Source organism: Canis lupus, chromosome 5 (assembly GCF_003254725.2).
Source record: "Canis lupus dingo isolate Sandy chromosome 5, ASM325472v2, whole genome shotgun sequence".
Taxonomy (NCBI): domain Eukaryota; kingdom Metazoa; phylum Chordata; class Mammalia; order Carnivora; family Canidae; genus Canis; species Canis lupus.
The window spans coordinates 65,537,565-65,556,406 of NC_064247.1; the positions used below are offsets into that span (position 1 = coordinate 65,537,565).

At 44.8% G+C, this 18,842-nt stretch overlaps 1 protein-coding gene across 4 annotated transcripts in view; it reads left to right on the forward strand.

The window, feature by feature from the left end:
- Positions 1-18,842, forward strand: part of KLHDC4 (kelch domain containing 4) — a 57,436-nt gene that overhangs the window by 19,434 nt on the left and 19,160 nt on the right. The gene's annotated exons all lie outside the window — the stretch shown is intronic.

Consider the following 18,842-nt stretch of genomic DNA (forward strand, 5'->3'; position numbering starts at 1 on the left):
AGGGGTCACATGCCCTGGGGCAGGGGCTGTGCACACCATGATCCCTGTGTACTGTCTCTGCTGTCAAAGCAGCATACCAGAGCTTCGTCATCTGCTGGAGCAAGGGCTGGATTGGAGAGTTCAGTCATGGTGCAGAACCCTTCTTGGGTCCTAGGACTTCCATCAGAAGGGACGTCACACCTTGGAGGCTTGTTTAATGATGAGCCTTTTAGGAGACGACTGATGCCAGGCTGTCGAGGCCAGATCCGATCAGTTCTGGGCCTGGGGTGTTTGCACCTTCGAGTCTGCCGTGTGTGTGGACGGTGTCTGTAGCCCCCAGGCTCAGCGAGGCCACTGGAGGAAGACTTGACAGTGTCTTACTGAAGTGGCAACCAGGGAGCCTTAGTGTGCGCTTCAGAGTACTGACTTTATTTCCCTTTCTCTTACTTGCCTTGGTAAAGGTTCATTGTCTTGGTAGGTACAGCAATCCAATTATTTTCATGTTAAAAATTGATTTTGTTATGCACACATTAAAACTTGGTCATTCATCCTCAATTTAAAAAGTATTTGGGCCCAGAGCACGCCAGCTTTGTTGTTCCTATTGGTTTGCTTCAGTTTTTTTTAAAAACCCAGTTGTTATTTGCTGCTTGCCCATTTTTGGGGAAGTGATTCAACTTATTTTTATGTCAGTTTTTATGTAATTTCTGTGAGTTTGAGTAGCTTTTTGTCCATAATTCACAGATGGATGAGAGACCGTGCATGGCTCCATGAGAGAGTACTGCCCTCTGACGATGGCTCAGTGGGGCCTGGTGCTCATGGCAGCTACAGGAATGTCCTGAGCTGCTTTGTGGTATGCACATTTTCTCATGGCCTTCAGACCTTCCTGATACTGTAGCATGTAACACAGAAGCAGGGGTTACTGGGAACACATGGCCACTCAAGGATGTGTCCTTTGAGAGGCTTGCTGTGGCTGCTGTCTCCCAGCCAGCCAGGGCTGCCACCCTCACCTCGGTGTGACCTGGGGCGGTTGGCTTCGCCACGCATGCATGATGTCCACACTTCCCATTCTGAATTGGAAATGGTCCCTCGACACCTCAATGCTTCTTGTAATTATGACTCGAGAGTTTTTTTTTTTTTTTTAAGATTATTTATTTATTTATTCATGAAAGACACACACACACAGAGAGAGGCAAAGACACAGGCAGAGGGAGAAGCAGGCTGCACGCAGGGAGCCCGACGTGGGACTCAATCCCAGGTCTTCAGGATCATGCCCTGGGCCGAAGGCAGGCGCCAAACCACTGAGCCACCTGGGCTGCCCTGACTCGAGAGTTTTTGGAAAAAGTTTGTTAAAAGCTACCAGGAAACTGCACAGTGAGTCTCCTTGGTGTTCTTGAGCCTCTGCATTAGTCTGGACAGTGTGGCAGGGCTGGAAAAGAAGCAGGTACTTTGCTTTTCTTTGTATCTGAGTTGTTTTTCCAGCCTGCCTTCTGGGTGAGGACCCCGGTTCTGGTGGGTGAGCTGGAGAGAGCTTGGTAGAGCCCAGCAGAGCTGCACTGTAAGCTGTCCATGGGGCCACGTGGGAGTGTCCACCCAACTAGAATGTGCAACCTGGGCGTTGGGAGATGGAGGGTTCTGTCCCTGGCTCTGCCTCTGATTTTGTTTGCCAGGAGATTATAGATGACCAGGTGTGTCTTGCTGCTTCACTTGTTGTTAGGAGGTGTCTTCTGTCTCCAGCTTGCTGATGGGAAGCAGAAAGTTGTAAGTGGTGTTCAGGAGACCTTATCTGATGACAGATATCCACTTCCATGTCTCTGTGGTCTCCTACCCTCTGTCAGCCTTGGGCACTGAGCTCCAGCTGCCCTCAAATGCTTAGTGCCCTGACCGTTCCCAGGCTGCAGCTTTCCGCCTGCCCCACCTGCCTCAGAGGTGGTCCTGAGACCACGGAGGGAACTGCCGCCCCCTCTCACACTGTTCCAGCTTCCCACAGCCCTCTAGGCAGGGCAAAATGGGTAGATGTGCAAAGAGGTTTCTCTCTGCCCCAGAAGCCACGAGTGCTGACACATGTGACCTCATGACATGGCGCCACAAGGAAAGTGGAGAACAGAGACTGGCGGGGAAAAGGAAGCATGAGTGCATGTTCACATGGAGACTGTAGAGGAGTGAGCAGCACACGGCTTGGTGGAGACCATGCGGGGGCCATAGCAGACCAGCTGCAGAATAAGGTGGCACCATTTGGGGCAGTGAGGGGGGAGAACAGGACATCCCCTGGCCAGGATGTCCATAGCATCCATCATTCCAGCAGAATTTTACATGTGCCTACACCTCAGCCCCCAGTGTGCTTTTAGGAACATACCCTAAAGAAACACACTCTCTCATTTCATTCAAAGATATATACCCAAAAACAATGAAGCAGAATAGTACATGCCTGAAAAAAGAGCCCAGTGTGTGTACATGCGTGTGTGCTTGCTGAGTGGGCCAGAGACCCCGGCTGTGCATGGGGAGGGGCCTGCATTGTTCCCAGGTGTTCTGCTTCACTCCCCTTTGCCTGCACCTGTTGTAGATCACTCCATTTTCATCCCTGCAACCTTAGGGTGTATTCCGAGAGCTGGAGGGTTTTCCTCATTGAATTAATTTTTTTTAAAGATTTTATTTATTTATTCATTATTCAGAGAGAGAGAGAGAGAGAGAGAGAGAGAGAGAGAGGCAGAGACACAGGCAGAGGGGGAAGCAGGCTCCATGCAGAGAGCCTGACGCGGGACTCCATCCAGGGTCTCCAGGATCACGCCCTGGGCTGTAGGCGGCGCTAAACCGCTGCGCCACCAGGGCTGGCCCTCCTCATTGACTTAAAACGTTTCTTTGCTGTGTATTTTTTTCATGAGTTCCAGAATCAGGTTTTCAGTTGTATTTTTTAGAATTCAAATGAGATTTTGATGGAGTTGCTTTTATTTATAGATGGCACTTTGGGAGAGTTGACATCTTTCTGATCCTATCTTCCAGATCAGGAACATTGTACTTTTCTCCAGTTAGGTTTATGTCTGACTCTTCAGTAAAATTTGCAGCCTCCTAGAAGGAGAATTGCAGAGTCAAAGGGCACATGTGTTTCCGCCCCTCCCACCTCGTGTCTGTTCCCCCAGAGACTCCACCTGGCACTCCCTCCTTGCTGTGAGGGGGTCTGTCCCCACCACTGTGCCGGTGCTCAGTGTTCTTGTTTGCTGGGCATACACCTCCCTTCTCGGTGTAGCAGCTCCTAGACAGTGGGGTGGGACCCTGTGGAATTAGTAGTTTCCTGTCCTTATTTGCACTTTGGAAGGGTTCCCTAGAGAATGGTTGTGGTGTCCCAGCAGGAGTTGGTGTGGTAGTGGCTGGGAGACCTGTCAGCCTGGGGCCACCGCCTACCACTGAGATAGCATCTCTGTTCATTCTAGGAACTTTTTGCACCGAGTAGCACCAAAGGAGCTTTATATACACACCTCCCTGGCCGCCTCACCCCAGTATGTTAAGTCTGGTTCAGAGCAGGTTTAAAATCTGTATTTTATTTAAGCCCTTCCCACCCCACTCAGTGTTCCTGGCTGCAGGCCACAGTTACTAATCCTTTGGCTTTGGTGACTAGTGGGTCTTGTGCTTATTTTGAGCCTTGTTCACTGACATGACAGTGGAAAATGCCTGCTGCCCTTTCAAAAGGAAAAAAACTCATGTAAAATGCCTTATATCCTAAACCAGGAACACAGCGCAGCTAGTGCTTCTGTAATGTTGCAGACTGAAAGCATCTCCTCCCCCTCTCCCCCCCACCCCCCGCCCCAACCCCACACCTGTTTGCACTGCCTCCCAGCAAGGCTGTGTATACCTGCTTACCTCAGCCTCTGTAACCAGGAATGTGGGGGCAGACTCACAAGGAAGGCCTGCCTGCTGAGTTCAGGGTAGGCCACAGCGCTGCTCCTCAGAATGAGACTGGGTTTGAGCCCTGGCGTGGTAGCTGCTGTGCACAGGGGACGGCTGCTGGCACTGTGGCCTCCATGATCTTGTCTTCTTGTCTCAGAGTAGAGAGATTTCATTCAGAGTGCAGACTGGGTTTACTGTGTCTGGGAAAGTCGCTGAGTCCAGAAGAACCCACATCCTTTGGAAGATATAGGCAGAACCCTCAATGAACTTGAATGCTTTTTGGCCCGGCACACTGAATTTGATTCTCCGTAAATGTCTCTCGCTCCCATGAGGGCTAGTTTTACAGCTGAGGAGACCCCTAGAGAGAGGTCAGGGCCAGTATAGTAGTATTTGATTGGCATCTGAAATATAGTCACTTGGCTTTCAAACAGGTTTTTCTTGTGGGAGGGCAGGATGGATTACCTCTGGGTCGCTGGTGACTTCTGATTTATCTGATACAGCAGGTATGTCCCGCCCATCCTTGAATGTTGGGCTGGTCTGAAGAAACTGCGTTTTGGGGAAATGATTTCAGGTCACCAGCAGGTAGAGGCAGGGCCTGTGTTGGGTATTCAGGGAAGAGCTGCTACTCTGAGGTCTGAAGTCAGGTCACTGAAAGGAGCACCTTGATGGACCATTGCCAGCATGTTCCCTTGTTTCACAGCCGTGTGGATGTGACAAGGACCAGGTGCAGCCTCTGGGCCTTGCCTAGCTCCCGGGCCTGCTAGAAGCACCTCTGGGGCCACCATCTACTTGAAGGATGGCCTCACCACGTGGTGCTGACAGCTCCAAAGGGACCAAATGCCAGTTTGGTTTTTTAAAAAGTAGACTCTGATGAATTTTCATCGTCCTGTGCAGCTTGATGAGTTTTACAAAAGCAAACGCCTATGTGCTCAGATCCAGAAAAGACCGTATCACTATGCTTCAAGCCCCTGTGAGTCCCCTTGCAGTCACCCCCTCTCACCTACCCCAAGTGCAGGTTAGCTTGATATTGAACTCCTTTAAACGGACTCTTGCTTCTCCCAGTTGTTTTCACTGAGCATTGTTTTCATGAGCTTTGTTTCTGTTGCCTCTGATAATAGTTTGCTCATTTTGGGGCTACATGATATTCTCCTAGGGAAATAGGACACTGTATCTGGTGGTTTGCAGATGTTGAAAAGTCACCAGTTTCAGGTTATTGCAAGGGGATGGTTCTGTCAACATTCCTGGATGCATTTTATGTTAGCATATGTGTGCATTTCTGTTGAATGTATGTCAAAGTAGAATAAAGCCACAGGGTCAAGAGGTTTGTGCATGTTCAGCTCTGGCATAGCTGGCAAACAGTTTTGCACATTGGTGATGCTGATGCACTCAGCCACCAGCCCTGTGGGGCTGTGCTCCATCTCTGGCTGTGCTTCTTGTAGCACATTTAACACCAGGTGGACATTAGTGGTCTTGTCTCATCTTCACTTACTCACATTCTCATTTCTAGCAACAGATGTTGACTTGACATAATATCAATTTAAAATAAGAGGAAATATTGTAGGGTTGCTGACATTAAGAAGGCCAAAGCTTAGGTGTCCACGTTGGTTGGCTATCTCACAGTGGGTGTGTATGAGCAGCTTTAACAAATATTTTGAGATTTCCTTCAGTCTCTGTCTTCACTGGGGGATGCCTGCACAACTGCTCCGCTCGTGGACAGAGTTGTCTTCCTCTTCTCATAAGATTGAGGATCCCATCTTGGGACCCCACCCTTAGGACCTCATCCAGCCCTCATCACTTTCCAGAGGTCGCACCACTAAATCATCGCATCAGGGGTTAGGGTTCAACATAGGAATTGGGGGATGTAGTCGACACAAACATTCAGCCCATGACAGGTAGCATGTGGTGTTTGCAAAGATCTGTCCTTGGACAAAGATCAGTGTATCCATGAGGGTCTAATCAGGTAAGCATGAGGGAACTGGGTCACACCTGTGGAGAACAAGCCAAACCAGTGAGGATAGCAGGCGAGATATTTGGAGACAGCAAGAGGCCACAGCACACTGCCAGGGTGTGACACAGGGGAGGTTGTGGAGCTGGAGGGTGCTGTGGGGGACACCATGGGGGCAGAAGCACGCCCTGGCGCCTCCCCTTCTTTCCCATACCCCATTTCCCACTGGCACTGCCTGTGCCATTGGGACTTCTCTGTGACAGTGAGCAGATCAGGGGCCCATGGGAGGAGAATGGCCCTCAGGCTCTCTCGTCCCTTGCTCCACCGTGGTGGGCCCACCCCACTAGTTCGGGTGGCCTGTTGGTTCAGGTCGATCTGCCATACTCAAGAGCCAGCATTCCTGGAGGCCAACCCTGCCTTCCTCTGGCCCATGTGGAAGACATGCAACTAGACAAGGGAACAGAGAGGTGAGCACCCTTTTTCCATTTATTTCTGAACCTGGGCCACCCCAGATTTTACCTGTGACTCAAAGATCCAGACAGAGGGAGGCCAGGCTATTTACAGAGATCACATTTTCAGATTTTCGCATGCCAGGAAATCACGCTTTTCACAGAATTGTGCCGCCATCACTGCCGACACATTGAGCATTTCCATTACCACTCCCTACTTCCCTGCTTCCTCCTGGTCGTCTCTAATCTGCTTTCTGTCTAAGGATCCCCCGCTTCTAGGTATTTCATACAAGTACAGTCCTGCAGCATTTGTTCTTTTGTGGCTGACTTTCACTTCACATAATTTTTTAAGGTCCAGTCTATATCAGTATTTAGTGCTTTTTTATGGCCAAATAATATTCCATCATATGGATGGGCCACATTTTGTTTATCTATTCATTCCTTGATGGACGTTTGGGCTGTTTGCACTGCTCCATCTTGCAAGAAATGCTGCCAAGAACTTTTGTGTACAACTAATACATTTTTATGTGCATCAGAGTACTTAGTAGATGAGCAATAACAAATGGTTGAATGAAAAAATACACAGAAGTGTGTGTGTGTGTGTGTGTGTGTGTGTGTGTGAACAGTTTTGTTTTGAGAAAGGAACGAACATTTGGTCCTCAGTGAAACCTGTATATAAATGCTGCATCTGAGAAAAATGGGCACCCTAGGAAAGAACCATCGCACAGGGAGTCAGAATTCTTGACTGATTGGTTGTGAGGACCATGCCTTGTAATTTTAAAGTGTATGAATTTTGGGACCTGAAATGCACATAGAAGTGGACACACGTGTTCCTTGGTCTCTGGGTTCTGCAGTGAGCCAGTGGATGTGGTCTGAGTGTTCTTGGGCTTCCCTTACAGCTGTGTGTGGAGCCCAGCCCCTGGGGAAGTAGGAGCAGGAGTGGGTGTAGACCCTTGCTCCTTCCCTGCTGACTGACCATCACTCTCGATGTGATTGGGCGAGCAGGGGGCTCCAGCACACAGAGGGTGTGAGACTTCAAAACTGTCGTTAGGGTAAGTGGTCAGGCTTAGTGATGCATACATTTCTTTAGTGTTCAGTCCTGTGACTTCATTTGGGGTGGTTTAGTGTCTTAATCAGTGGTTTCACATGAGTTCCGGGGCAGACTGTCTCCTTTTAGTTCTGACTCTGCCATTGACCAGCCTAGTGTGTTTCTTGACTTCTAGGTCTTGATGTTCTCATCTGTAAAATGGGATTACAGATAGTATCTGCCCATCTGGTCGTTGTTAGGAATGAAAGCCCATAAAAGGAGCATGCCTAGCATAAGATAAATATGCCACAAATAGTAGTTTTATCAGTAATAGTAATCGTTAAAATAAAAACAAAACAAGGATATGGTCTGTTAGGCTGCCTGGGTTCTAGAGACTGCTACTGATTATTCTGTACAATGTGATTGAGTATATTACACTTACTAAGCCCAGAATTTGTTGATCTTTGGAAAAGTGGGACCAAATTCCAAAGGTACATTGTTTGAAATGAAAAGGGAGATGCTTTTGTACAGGTTTCCTGCTCAGGCCATGTTGTAACCATTCTTGGAGGAGGGACCTTTCCTGTTCTGAGGATGAGCTGCTAGACTCAGTTCCCTGTTGGCTCTACCTGTGTGACCTTGAGTCTCAGGGATTATGAGAGAAGTGGGTCCTTTGCTCACCAGATGTCTTGGGCCTGCCTGGTATGGTAGGGTACTATAGTGTAAGGTGTAAACTTTAAAATAATTGAGGGAATCATTTGTGTACCAAGTGCTTACCACTGTTTGTGCCCTAAGCCATGGGCTTAGTTGGTGTTTGTATGTTTCCTGTTAAATGTCAGTGCTGTGGCCAGTAGAAGGGTCCAGGTGATACTGAGTGACAGCTAGCCCTGTTGGAATGCCAGTCTGCACATGGCTCAGAAGCACTTAAAAGCACTCACTCCCACAACATTACACATGTATTTTTGTGCCACATATAGATCTGGCTGAGTAGGACTTGTTAATTTTCTAAGACTCCATATTTAGGAGTGACGGCAATTGAAAAGTGCCTGTTGGAGATTCAGATATAAACAGGCTTTTTGGGTTGGCTTTGTTTTTCTAAAGGAGTATATAGGGTCTTTTTATAGAAAAATTTCCCTTTTTGGTTACAAAACAGTGATACTTGGCTGCTGCCAGAAAAAGGGAATTGAGCCTTTTGTGCCTGGCTCACTAGAGGACCAAGCACCCCTGGGATTCTTGGACAGGAAGCCGAGCAGCAGTCCTGAACCTGCAGCATCCTGGCTGCTGGTGTCCCTCAGCCATGACAGTGGGCCTTTAGGTTGATATAGCATTTGAACTCTTATGTGTAACTTTTTTTGAAGTAGGATTGGAATCACCATACCAGTTTAGTTATTGAATGAAAACTTGTTCCCCAGGTTGTACTTTTAAAGTATTAGATCAGAAGATTTCTCAAAAGGGGGTTTACTTGTTGCCACCATGCATAGTGGTTTTCTTTTTGTTCAGCCTGTGTCATGTGCAGCTATGCAGTGTGACCCATCTCCTCAGCAGCTGGCACAGAGGGGACAGTGGAGCATGGCCAGCTCTGAGAGCACTCCTGGCACTGTGCAGGCTGGCAGTTGAAGTCAGCACCCACCAACTGCATGAATCTGCCAGTGGTGGTATCATGGTGGACCCAGACCCTCCTTCTGAGCCTTGTTCCTTTGGTATTTTTATCATGAATTTAGACTTAAAAATATGCTTACTAAATTTGTGGGTGATACAAAGCTAGAATGGAGAGCAAATAAATTGGTTGACAAATTCAGCATCCAAAATTACCAAATCCAACAGGATGGAATTGAGGTGGGAGGAGTGTCCCTTGTAGGTTGCATGTAAATACAGGAATAAGAGAGCTGACTATAAAAAGCTGCCCTTGCTAGTAGAAGAGGAGAGTTTTAGTAATTTGTAATCCTGGTTGGCACCAGACATGGTGAGGCTATCCGAAGGCTAATGCTTAAAGTTTGGATGGACAGGATATGGCATCGAAGAACAGGCATCGATTACTTTTGATTAATTTTCTACTGATGAGTGTGGTGGTCATTTTGAGTGACACAATCAGTAGGACATTAATAAACTGAGGGCATTATGGGAGAGAGACCAGGTGATCAAGTATCTGGGGAAAGGTGAGAAGAATGGAATTGGTTCTAGATTATAATAGAGAAAACCCTGGGGGTCCTTACAGGATGAGTGTTACAAGCTGTTAATCTGGAATTTGCCAAGGACGAGACATTGGGCTGTTCAAACTTTTCATTTTGAGATTCTGTGTGTTGATAGTTTTCTTTTTTAAGATTGATTGATTGATTACTTATTTATTTTAGAGAGAGCATGTGAGCACAAGCAGGAGGGGCAGAGGGAGAGGGAGAGAGAATCTCAAGCAGATTCCATGCTGAATGTGGAGTCTGACATGGGCCTCGATCTCACGACCCTGAGATCATGACCTGAGCTGAAATCCACTGCACCACACAAGTACCCATGTCGATTTACTTTTTCAGCATCTGGTTTTGGGGAAGCTCTGTATAATGCACAAAAATAAATTAGGAAGGATGCATTGTGTAAATAAGTGCTGGACGGCATGGTTCAGGTTGTAGCCATCCTTTTGTAGCCTGGAGTTGTTGAGGTCTTTGTGGGAGGTGGACTTGATGACTGAATTCTGTAGGTGGGAGAGCTAGGCCTTGAGAGCCACCAAGACAGCATGCAGGAAGCAGAGACATCTAGAGTTTGGCTCTCATGTAGGAGTTGGGGCTTGTAATCTTTAAGAATCTAGGAAGTGTGCCCAGATATGTCAGCTCTTTTAAAACCAGGTTTTCTTGTTATTGAGTTTTAAGAGTTATTTGTAGATTTTAGTTCTTTTTCAGGTGTGCCTTTGCAAATATTTTCTCTTGTGGCTTTTGATTCTTTTATTATTATCTTCTGCAGAGCAGAAGTTTTAAATTTTAATAAAGTTCAGCTTATCAGTTGTTTTACATTTAGGTCTGTGATCATTTTTGTGAAGGATGTGAGGTCTGTGTAGATTTATTTTTTGATATGTAAATGTCCAGTTCTAGCACCATTTGTTGTAGAGATTATCTTTGCCCCATTTTATTACCTTTGCTCCTTTGCTAAAGATGAGCTGACTGGGAGGAGGGGCAAGATGGCTGAAGAGTAGGGTCCCCAGGTCACCTGTCCCCACCAAATTACCTAGATAACCTTCAAATCATCCTGAAAATCTAGGAATTCAGCCTGAGATTTAAAGAGAGAACAAAAAAAATAAAAAATAAAAAATAAAGAGAGAACAGCTGGAATGCTACAGTGAGAAGAGTTCGCGCTTCTATCAAGGTAGGAAGATGGGGGGGGGGAATTAAAGAAACAAAAGACATCCAAGGGGGAGGGGCCCCGCGAGGAGCGGGGCTAAGGCCGGGGCGAGTGCCCCCAGGACAGGAAAACTCCATCCCAGAGAAGCAGGAGCTTCACCAATCTTCCCGGGCAGAAAGGCACTCGCAGGGAGTTAGAGTAGGACCCCAGGAATGACGGGGATGCCCTCAGGCTCCCTGGAACACTAACAGAGCAACTGCGCACCGGGGAGAGTGCGCCGAGCTCCCTAAAGGGCTGCAGCGCGCGCACGCACGGCTGGACCCGGGAGCAGCTCTGAGGGGCTCAGGGGGCGGCTCCACAGAGCGGGCTGCGTGCCCCGGGAGCAGCTCGGAGGGGCTCGGGCGGAGGCTGGGCGGAGGCTCCGCGGAGGGGGGCTGCGTGGCCGGGAGCGCGAATCCAACAGCGCAGGCCCGGGAGCACTGGGCGCCGGGACACAGCCCAGGATCCGGCCTCCCCCCAGGACAGGCAGAGGCCGGGAGGGCACAGCACCGCAAGGATGCTCCTGCCCCGAGCTGAGCAGATCAGCGGCCCCGCCCCGGAGCATCCAGGCCTCTGCAGGTTGAGAGCTCTGTAGTTACTGCGGGAGCTGAATCCAGGGCTCCAGAGCTGGCCCCGCCACTGCGGTTGTTCCTCCTGGGGCCTCACGGGGTAAACAACCCCCACTGAGCCCTGCACCAGGCAGGGGGCAGAGCAGCTCCCCCAAGTGCTAACACCTGAAAATCAGCACCACAGGCCCCTCCCCCAGAAGACCAACTAGACGGACAAGTTCCAGGGGACGTCAAGGGACTTAAAGTATGCAGAATAGGAAGATACTCCCCCGTGTTTTGTTTGTTTGTTTTGCTTTTTGATTTGTTTGCTTCCCCCACCCTTTTTTCCTTTCTTTTTCTTTCTCTTTTTCTTCTTTTTTTCTTCCTTTTTTCTTTTTTCTTTTTCTCTTTTCTTTCCTTCTTTCTCTCCTCTCTTTTTCTCCTTTTCCCAATACAACTTGTTTTTGGCCACTCTGCACTGAGCAAAATGACTAGAAGGAAAACCTCACCTCAAAAGAAAGAATCAGAAACAGTCCTCTCTCCCACAGAGTTACAAAATCTGGATTACAATTCAATGTCAGAAAGCCAATTCAGAAGCAGTATTATAAAGCTACTGGTGGCTCTAGAAAAAAGCATAAAGGACTCAAGAGACTTCATGACTGCAGAATTTAGATCTAATCAGGCAGAAGTTAAAAATCAATTGAATGAGATGCAATCCAAACTAGAAGTCCTAACGACGAGGGTTAACGAGGTGGAAGAACGAGTGAGTGACATAGAAGTTGATGGCAAAGAGGGAAACTGAGGAAAAAAGAGACAAACAATTAGAAGACCATGAAGATAGATTAAGGGAAATAAACGACAGCCTGAGGAAGAAAAACTTAACGTTTAATTGGGGTTCCCGAGGGCGCCGAAAGGGACAGAAGGCCAGAATATGTATTTGAACAAATCATAGCTGAAATCTTTGCTAATCTGGGAAGGGAAACAGGCATTCAGATCCAGGAAATAGATCCCCCCCTAAAATCAATAAAAACCGTTCAACACCTCAACATTTAATAGTTAAGCTTGCAAATTCCAAAGATTAAGAGAAGATCCTTAAAGCAGCAAGAGACAAGAAATCCCTGACTTTTATGGGGAGGAGTATTAGGGTAACAGCAGACCTCTCCACAGAGACTTGGCAGGCCAGAAAGGGCTGGAAGGATATATTCAGGGTCCTAAAGGAGAAGAACATGCAACCAAGAATACTTTATCCAGCAAGGCTCTCATTCAGAATGGAAGGAGAGATAAAGAGCTTCCAATACAGGCAGGAACTGAAGGAATATGTGATCTCCAAACCAGCTCTGCAAGAAATTTTAAGGGAGACTCTTAAAATTCCCCTTTAAGAAGAAGTCCAGTGGAACAATCCACAAAAACAAGGACTGAATAGATATCATGATGACACTAAACTCATACCTTTCAATAGTAACTCTGAACATGAATGGGCTTAATGACCCCATCAAAAGGTGCAGGGTTTCAGACTGGATAAAAAAGCAGGACCCATCTATTTGCTGTCTACAAGAGACTCATTTTAGACAGAAGGACACCTACAGCCTGAAAATAAGAGGTTGGAGAACCATTTACCATTCAAATGGTCCTCAAAAGAAAGCAGGGGTAGCCATCCTTAGATAAACTAAAATTTACCCCAAAGACTGTAGTGAGAGATGAAGAGGGACACTATCTCATACTTAAAGGATCTATCCAACAAGAGGACTTAACAATCCTCAATATATATGCCCCGAATGTGGGAGCTGCCAAATATATCCATCAATTAATAACCAAAGTGAAGAAATACTTAGATAATGATACACTTATACTTGGTGACTTTAATCTAGCGCTTTCTATACTCAATAGGTCTTCTAAACACAACATCTCCAAAGAAACAAGAGCTTTAAATGATACACTGGACCAGATGGATTTCACAGATATCTACAGAACTTTACATCCAAACTCAACTGAATACACATTCTTCTCAAGTGCACATGGAACTTTCTCCAGAATAGACCACATACTGGGTCACAAATCGGGTCTGAACCGATACCAAAAGATTGGGATCGTCCCCTGCATATTCTCAGACCATAATGCCTTAAAATTAGAACTAAATCTCAACAAGAAGTTTGGAAGGACTTCAAACACGTGGAAGTTAAGGACCATCCTGCTAAAAGATGAAAGCGTCAACCAGGAAATTAAGGAAGAATTAAAAAGATTCAGGGAAACTAATGAGAATGAAGATACAACCGTTCAAAATCTTTGGGATGCAGCAAAAGCAGTCCTAAGGGGGAAATACATCGCAATACAAGCATCCATTCAAAAACTGGAAAGAACTCCAATACAAAAGCTAACCTTACACAAAAAGGAGCTAGAGAAAAAACAGCAAATAGATCCTACACCCAGCAGAAGAAGAGAGTTAATAAAGATTCGAGCAGAACTCAGGGAAATCGAGACCAGAAGAACTGTGGAACAGATCAACAAAACCAGGAGCTGGTTCTTTGAAAGAATTAATAAGATAGATAAACCATTAGCCACCCTTATTAAAAAGAAGAGAGAGAAGACTCAAATCAATAAAATCATGAATGAGAAAGGAGAGATCACTACCAACACCAAGGAAATACAAATGATTTTAAAAACATATTATGAACAGCTATACGCCAATAAATTAGGCAATATAGAAGAAATGGACTCATTCCTGGAAAGCCACAAACTACCAAAACTGGAACAGGAAGAAATAGAAAACCTGAGCAGGCCAATAACCAGGGAGGAAATTGAAGCAGTCATCAAAAACCTCCCAAGACACAAAAGTCCAGGGCCAGATGGCTTCCCAGGGGAATTCTATCAAACGTTTAAAGAAGAAACCATACCTATTCTACTAAAGCTGTTTGGAAAGATAGAAAGAGATGGAGTACTTCCAAATTCGTTCTATGAGGCCAGCATCACCTTTATTCCAAAACCAGACAAAGACCCCACCAAAAAGGAGAATTACAGACCAATATCCCTGATGAACATGGATGCAAAAATTCTCAACAAGATACTAGCCAATAGGATCCAACAGTACATTAAGAAAATTATTCACCATGACCAAGTAGGATTTATCCCCGGGACACAAGGCTGGTTCAACACTCATAAAACAATCAATGTGATTCATCATATCAGCAAGAGAAAAACCAAGAACCATATGATCCTCTCATTAGATGCAGAGAAAGCTTTTGACAAAATACAGCATCCATTCCTGATCAAAACTCTTCAGAGTGGGGATCCCTGGGTGGCGCAGTGGTTTAGCACCTGCCTTTGGCCCAGGGCGCGATCCTGGAGACCCGGGATCGAGTCCCACGTCGGGCTCCCGGTGCATGGAGCCTGCTTCTCCCTCTGCCTATGTCTCTGCCTCTCAGTCTCTCTCTCTCTCTGTCTCTCTCTGACTATCATAAAAAAAAAAAAAAAAAAAAAACTCTTCAGAGTATAGGGATAGAGGGAACATTCCTCAACATCTTAAAAGCCATCTACGAAAAGCCCACAGCAAATATCATTCTCAATGGGGAAGCACTGGGAGCCTTTCCCCTAAGATCAGGAACAAGACAGGGATGTCCACTCTCACCACTGCTATTCAACATAGTACTGGAAGTCCTAGACTCAGCAATCAGATAACAAAAAGACATTAACGGCATTCAAATTGGCAAGGAAAAGTCAAACTCTCCCTCTTCGCCGATGACATGATACTCTACGTGGAAAACCCAAAAGCCTCCACCCCAAGATTGCTAGAACTCATACAGCAATTTGGCAGTGTGGCAGGATACAAAATCAATGCCCAGAAATCAGTGGCATTTCTATACACTAACAATGAGACTGAAGAAAGAGAAATTAAGGAGTCAATCCCATTTACAATTGCACCCAAAAGCATAAGATACCTAGGAATAAACCTAACCAAAGAGGTAAAGGATCTATACCCTAAAAACTATAGAACACTTCTGAAAGAAATTGAGGAAGACACAGAGATGGAAAAATATCCCATGCTCATGGATTGGCAGAATTAATATTGTGAAAATGTCAATGTTACCCTGGGCAATTTACATGTTTAATGCAATCCCTATCAAAATACCATGGACTTTCTTCAGAGAGTTAGAACAAATTATTTTAAGATTTGTGTGGAATCAGAAAAGAGCCCGAATAGCCAGGGGAATTTTAAAAAAGAAAACCATATCTGGGGGCATCACAATGCCAGATTTCAGGTTGTACTACAAAGCTGTGGTCATCAAGACAGTGTGGTACTGGCACAAAAACAGACCCATAGATCAATGGAACAGAATAGAGAACACAGAAGTGGACCCTGAACTTTATGGTCAACTAATATTAGATAAAGGAGGAAAGACTATCCACTGGAAGAAAGACAGTCTCTTCAATAAATGGTGCTGAGAAAATTGGACATCCACATGCAGAAGAATGAAACTAGACCACTCTCTTTCACCATACACAAAGATAAACTCAAAATGGATGAAAGATCTAAATGTGAGACAAGATTCCATCAAAATCCTAGAGGAGAACACAGGCAACACCCTTTTTGAAGTTGGCCACAGTAACTTCTTGCAAGATACATCCACGAAGGCAAAAGAAACAAAAGCAAAAATGAACTATTGGGACTTCATCAAGATAAGAAGCTTTTGCACAGCAAAGGATACAGTCAACAAAACTCAAAGACAACCTACAGAATGGGAGAAGATATTTGCAAATGACGTATCAGATAAAGGGCTAGTTTCCAAGATCTATAAAGAACTTATTAAACTCAACACCAAAGAAACAAACAATCCAATCATGAAATGGGCAAAAGAAATGAAGAGAAATCTCACAGAGAAAGACATAGACATGGCCAACATGCACACGAGAAAATGCTCTGCATCACTTGCCATCAGGGAAATACAAATCAAAACCACAATGAGATACCACCTCACACCAGTGAGAATGGGGAACATTAACAAGGCAGGAAACCACAAATGTTGGAGAGGATGCAGAGAAAAGGGAACCGTCTTACACTGTTGGTGGGAATGTGAACTGGTGCAGCCACTCTGGAAAACTGTGTGGAGGTTCCTCAAACAGTTGAAAATAGACCTGCCCTACGACCCAGCAATTGCACTGTTGGGGATTTACCCCAAAGATTCAGATGCAATGAACCGCCGGGACACCTGCACCCCGATGTTTATAGCAGCAATGTCCACAATAGCCAAACTGTGGAAGGAGCCTCGGTGTCCATCAAAAGATGAATGGATAAAGAAGATGTGGTTTATGTATACAATGGAATATTACTCAGCCATTAGAAATGACAAATACCCACCATTTGCTTCAACGTGGATGGAACTGGAGGGTATTATGCTGAGTGAAGTAAGTCAATCGGAGAAGGACAAACAGTATATGTTCTCATTCATTTGGGGAATATAAATAATAGTGAAAGGGAATAGAAGGGAGGGAGAAGAAATGTGTGGGAAATATCAGAAAGGGAGACAGAACATAAAGACTCCTAACTCTGGGAAACGAACTAGGGGTGGTGGAAGGGGAAGAGGGCAGGGGGTGAATGGCTGACGGGCACTGAGGGGAGCACTTGACGGGATGAGCACTGGGTGTTATTCTGTATGTTGGCAAATTGAACACCAATAAAAAATAAATTTATTATTAAAAAAAAAAAGACCAGCTGACTGTATTCATGGGTCTCTAATCCTGGGCTTTCTGTTTTATTCCATTGATCAGTTTGTTCTTTCGCCAACAATGTGGTTTTTGTTTGTTGATGTTCTCTATTTTCAAGACACCACATTGTCTTGATTACTTAGTTTTTTTGTTTTTTCGTTTTTTAAAGATTTCATTTATTTATTCATGGGAGACACAGAGAGAGAGGCAGAGACACAGGCAGAGGGAGAAGCAGGCTTCATGCAGGGAGCCTGACATAGGACTCGATCCCGGGTCTCCAGGATCAGGCCCTGGACCGAAGGTGCTAAACCACTGAGCCACCCGGCTGCCTGATTATTAGTTTTATAGAAAGTCTTGAAGTCAGGTAGGCGTCCGTCTTCCAACTTTGTTCTTCTCCAGTATTGTGTTATTTGGGGTCTTTTACCTCTCTATATAAATATTAGAATCCATTTGTCTATATCCATAAAACAGTTTGCTGGGATTGTGATTGAGATTGCGTTGATTCCATAGATCATGTTGGGAAGAACTGACATTTTGGTGATACCCAGTCTTCCTATCCAAGAACACGGAATGTCCCTCCATTTATTGAGTTCTTTGATTTTGTTCATCATACTTTTGTAGTTTTCCCCAAATACATCTTGTACATATTGTTAGATTTATACTATTTCATGTTGGGAATGTTAATATAAATGGTATTGTTTTTAATTTCAAATTTAACTTGTTCATTGTTCTGTAGGAAAGCAGTTGACTTTTGTATATTAGTCTTGCAGCCTACAACCTTGCTATAATCACTTATTAGTTCCTGGAATTTTTTTTCTGTTCTTTCAGATTTTATACATAGATCATGTCATTTGCAAACAGAGTTTTATATCTTCCTTCCCAATATTTATGCCTTTTATTTACCTTTTATTTCCTTTTTCTCCCTTATTGCATTAGCAAGGACTTCTAAGACAATGTTGAAAGGAGTGGCAAGAGGGGACATCCCTGCTCTGTACGTGATCTTAGCGGGAAGGCTTTCAGTTTCTCATTATTGAGTATGATATTAGCCATAGGTTTTTGTAGATATTCATGAAATTCAGAAAGTTCCCCCTCTATTCCTAGTTTATTGATAGAGTTTATCATGAATGAGTGTTAGATTTTGACAAATGCTTTTTCTGCATCTATTGGTATGATCATATGACTTTTCTTTCTTAGTCTGTTGATGGGATGGGTTATATTAATTGATTTTAGAATGGAACCAGCCTTGCATGCCTAGGACAAATCCCACTTGGTCATAGTGTGTAATTCTTATACTTTTTTGGGGATTTGATTTGTTAATATTAATTTTTGAATCTATGTTTCTGAGAGATACTGGTCTGTAGTCTTTTGTAATGTCTTTATCTTGTTTTGGTATTAGGGTAGTGCTGGATAGACAGTAGAAGCTATGCTCTGAAAGACATTATAGAGGAATGGTATAAATTTTTCCTTAAATGTTTGGTAGAATTCACTAGTGGAACCCCTCTGGGCCTGGTGCTTTCTGTTTTGGAAGATTATCAATTATTGATTCAACATCTTTAATAGATGTAAGCCTATTCAAATTGTCTATTTCTTGTGTGGATTTTGGCAAATTCTGTCTTTTAGGGAATTGATCCACTTTCTCCAGGTTATCAGATTTGTGGGCATAGAGTTGTTTATAGTGTTGCTTTTTTTATCTTTTTAATTTCCATGGCATCTATAGTGATGCCCCTTCTTTCATTTCTCTATTAGTAATTTATGTCCCCCCCCCCTTTTTTTTTCTTAGCTTGGCTAGAAGCCTGTTGGTTCTATCAATCTTTTCAAAGAATCAGCTTTTGGTTTGTTGATGTTCTCTATTTTCAAAAATATTAATTTCTGCTCTCATTATTTCTTTTCTTTTGCTTTTGGGGGTTTAGTTTTCTCTTGTTTTTCCAGTTTCCTAAGGTGGAAAATTATTGACTATA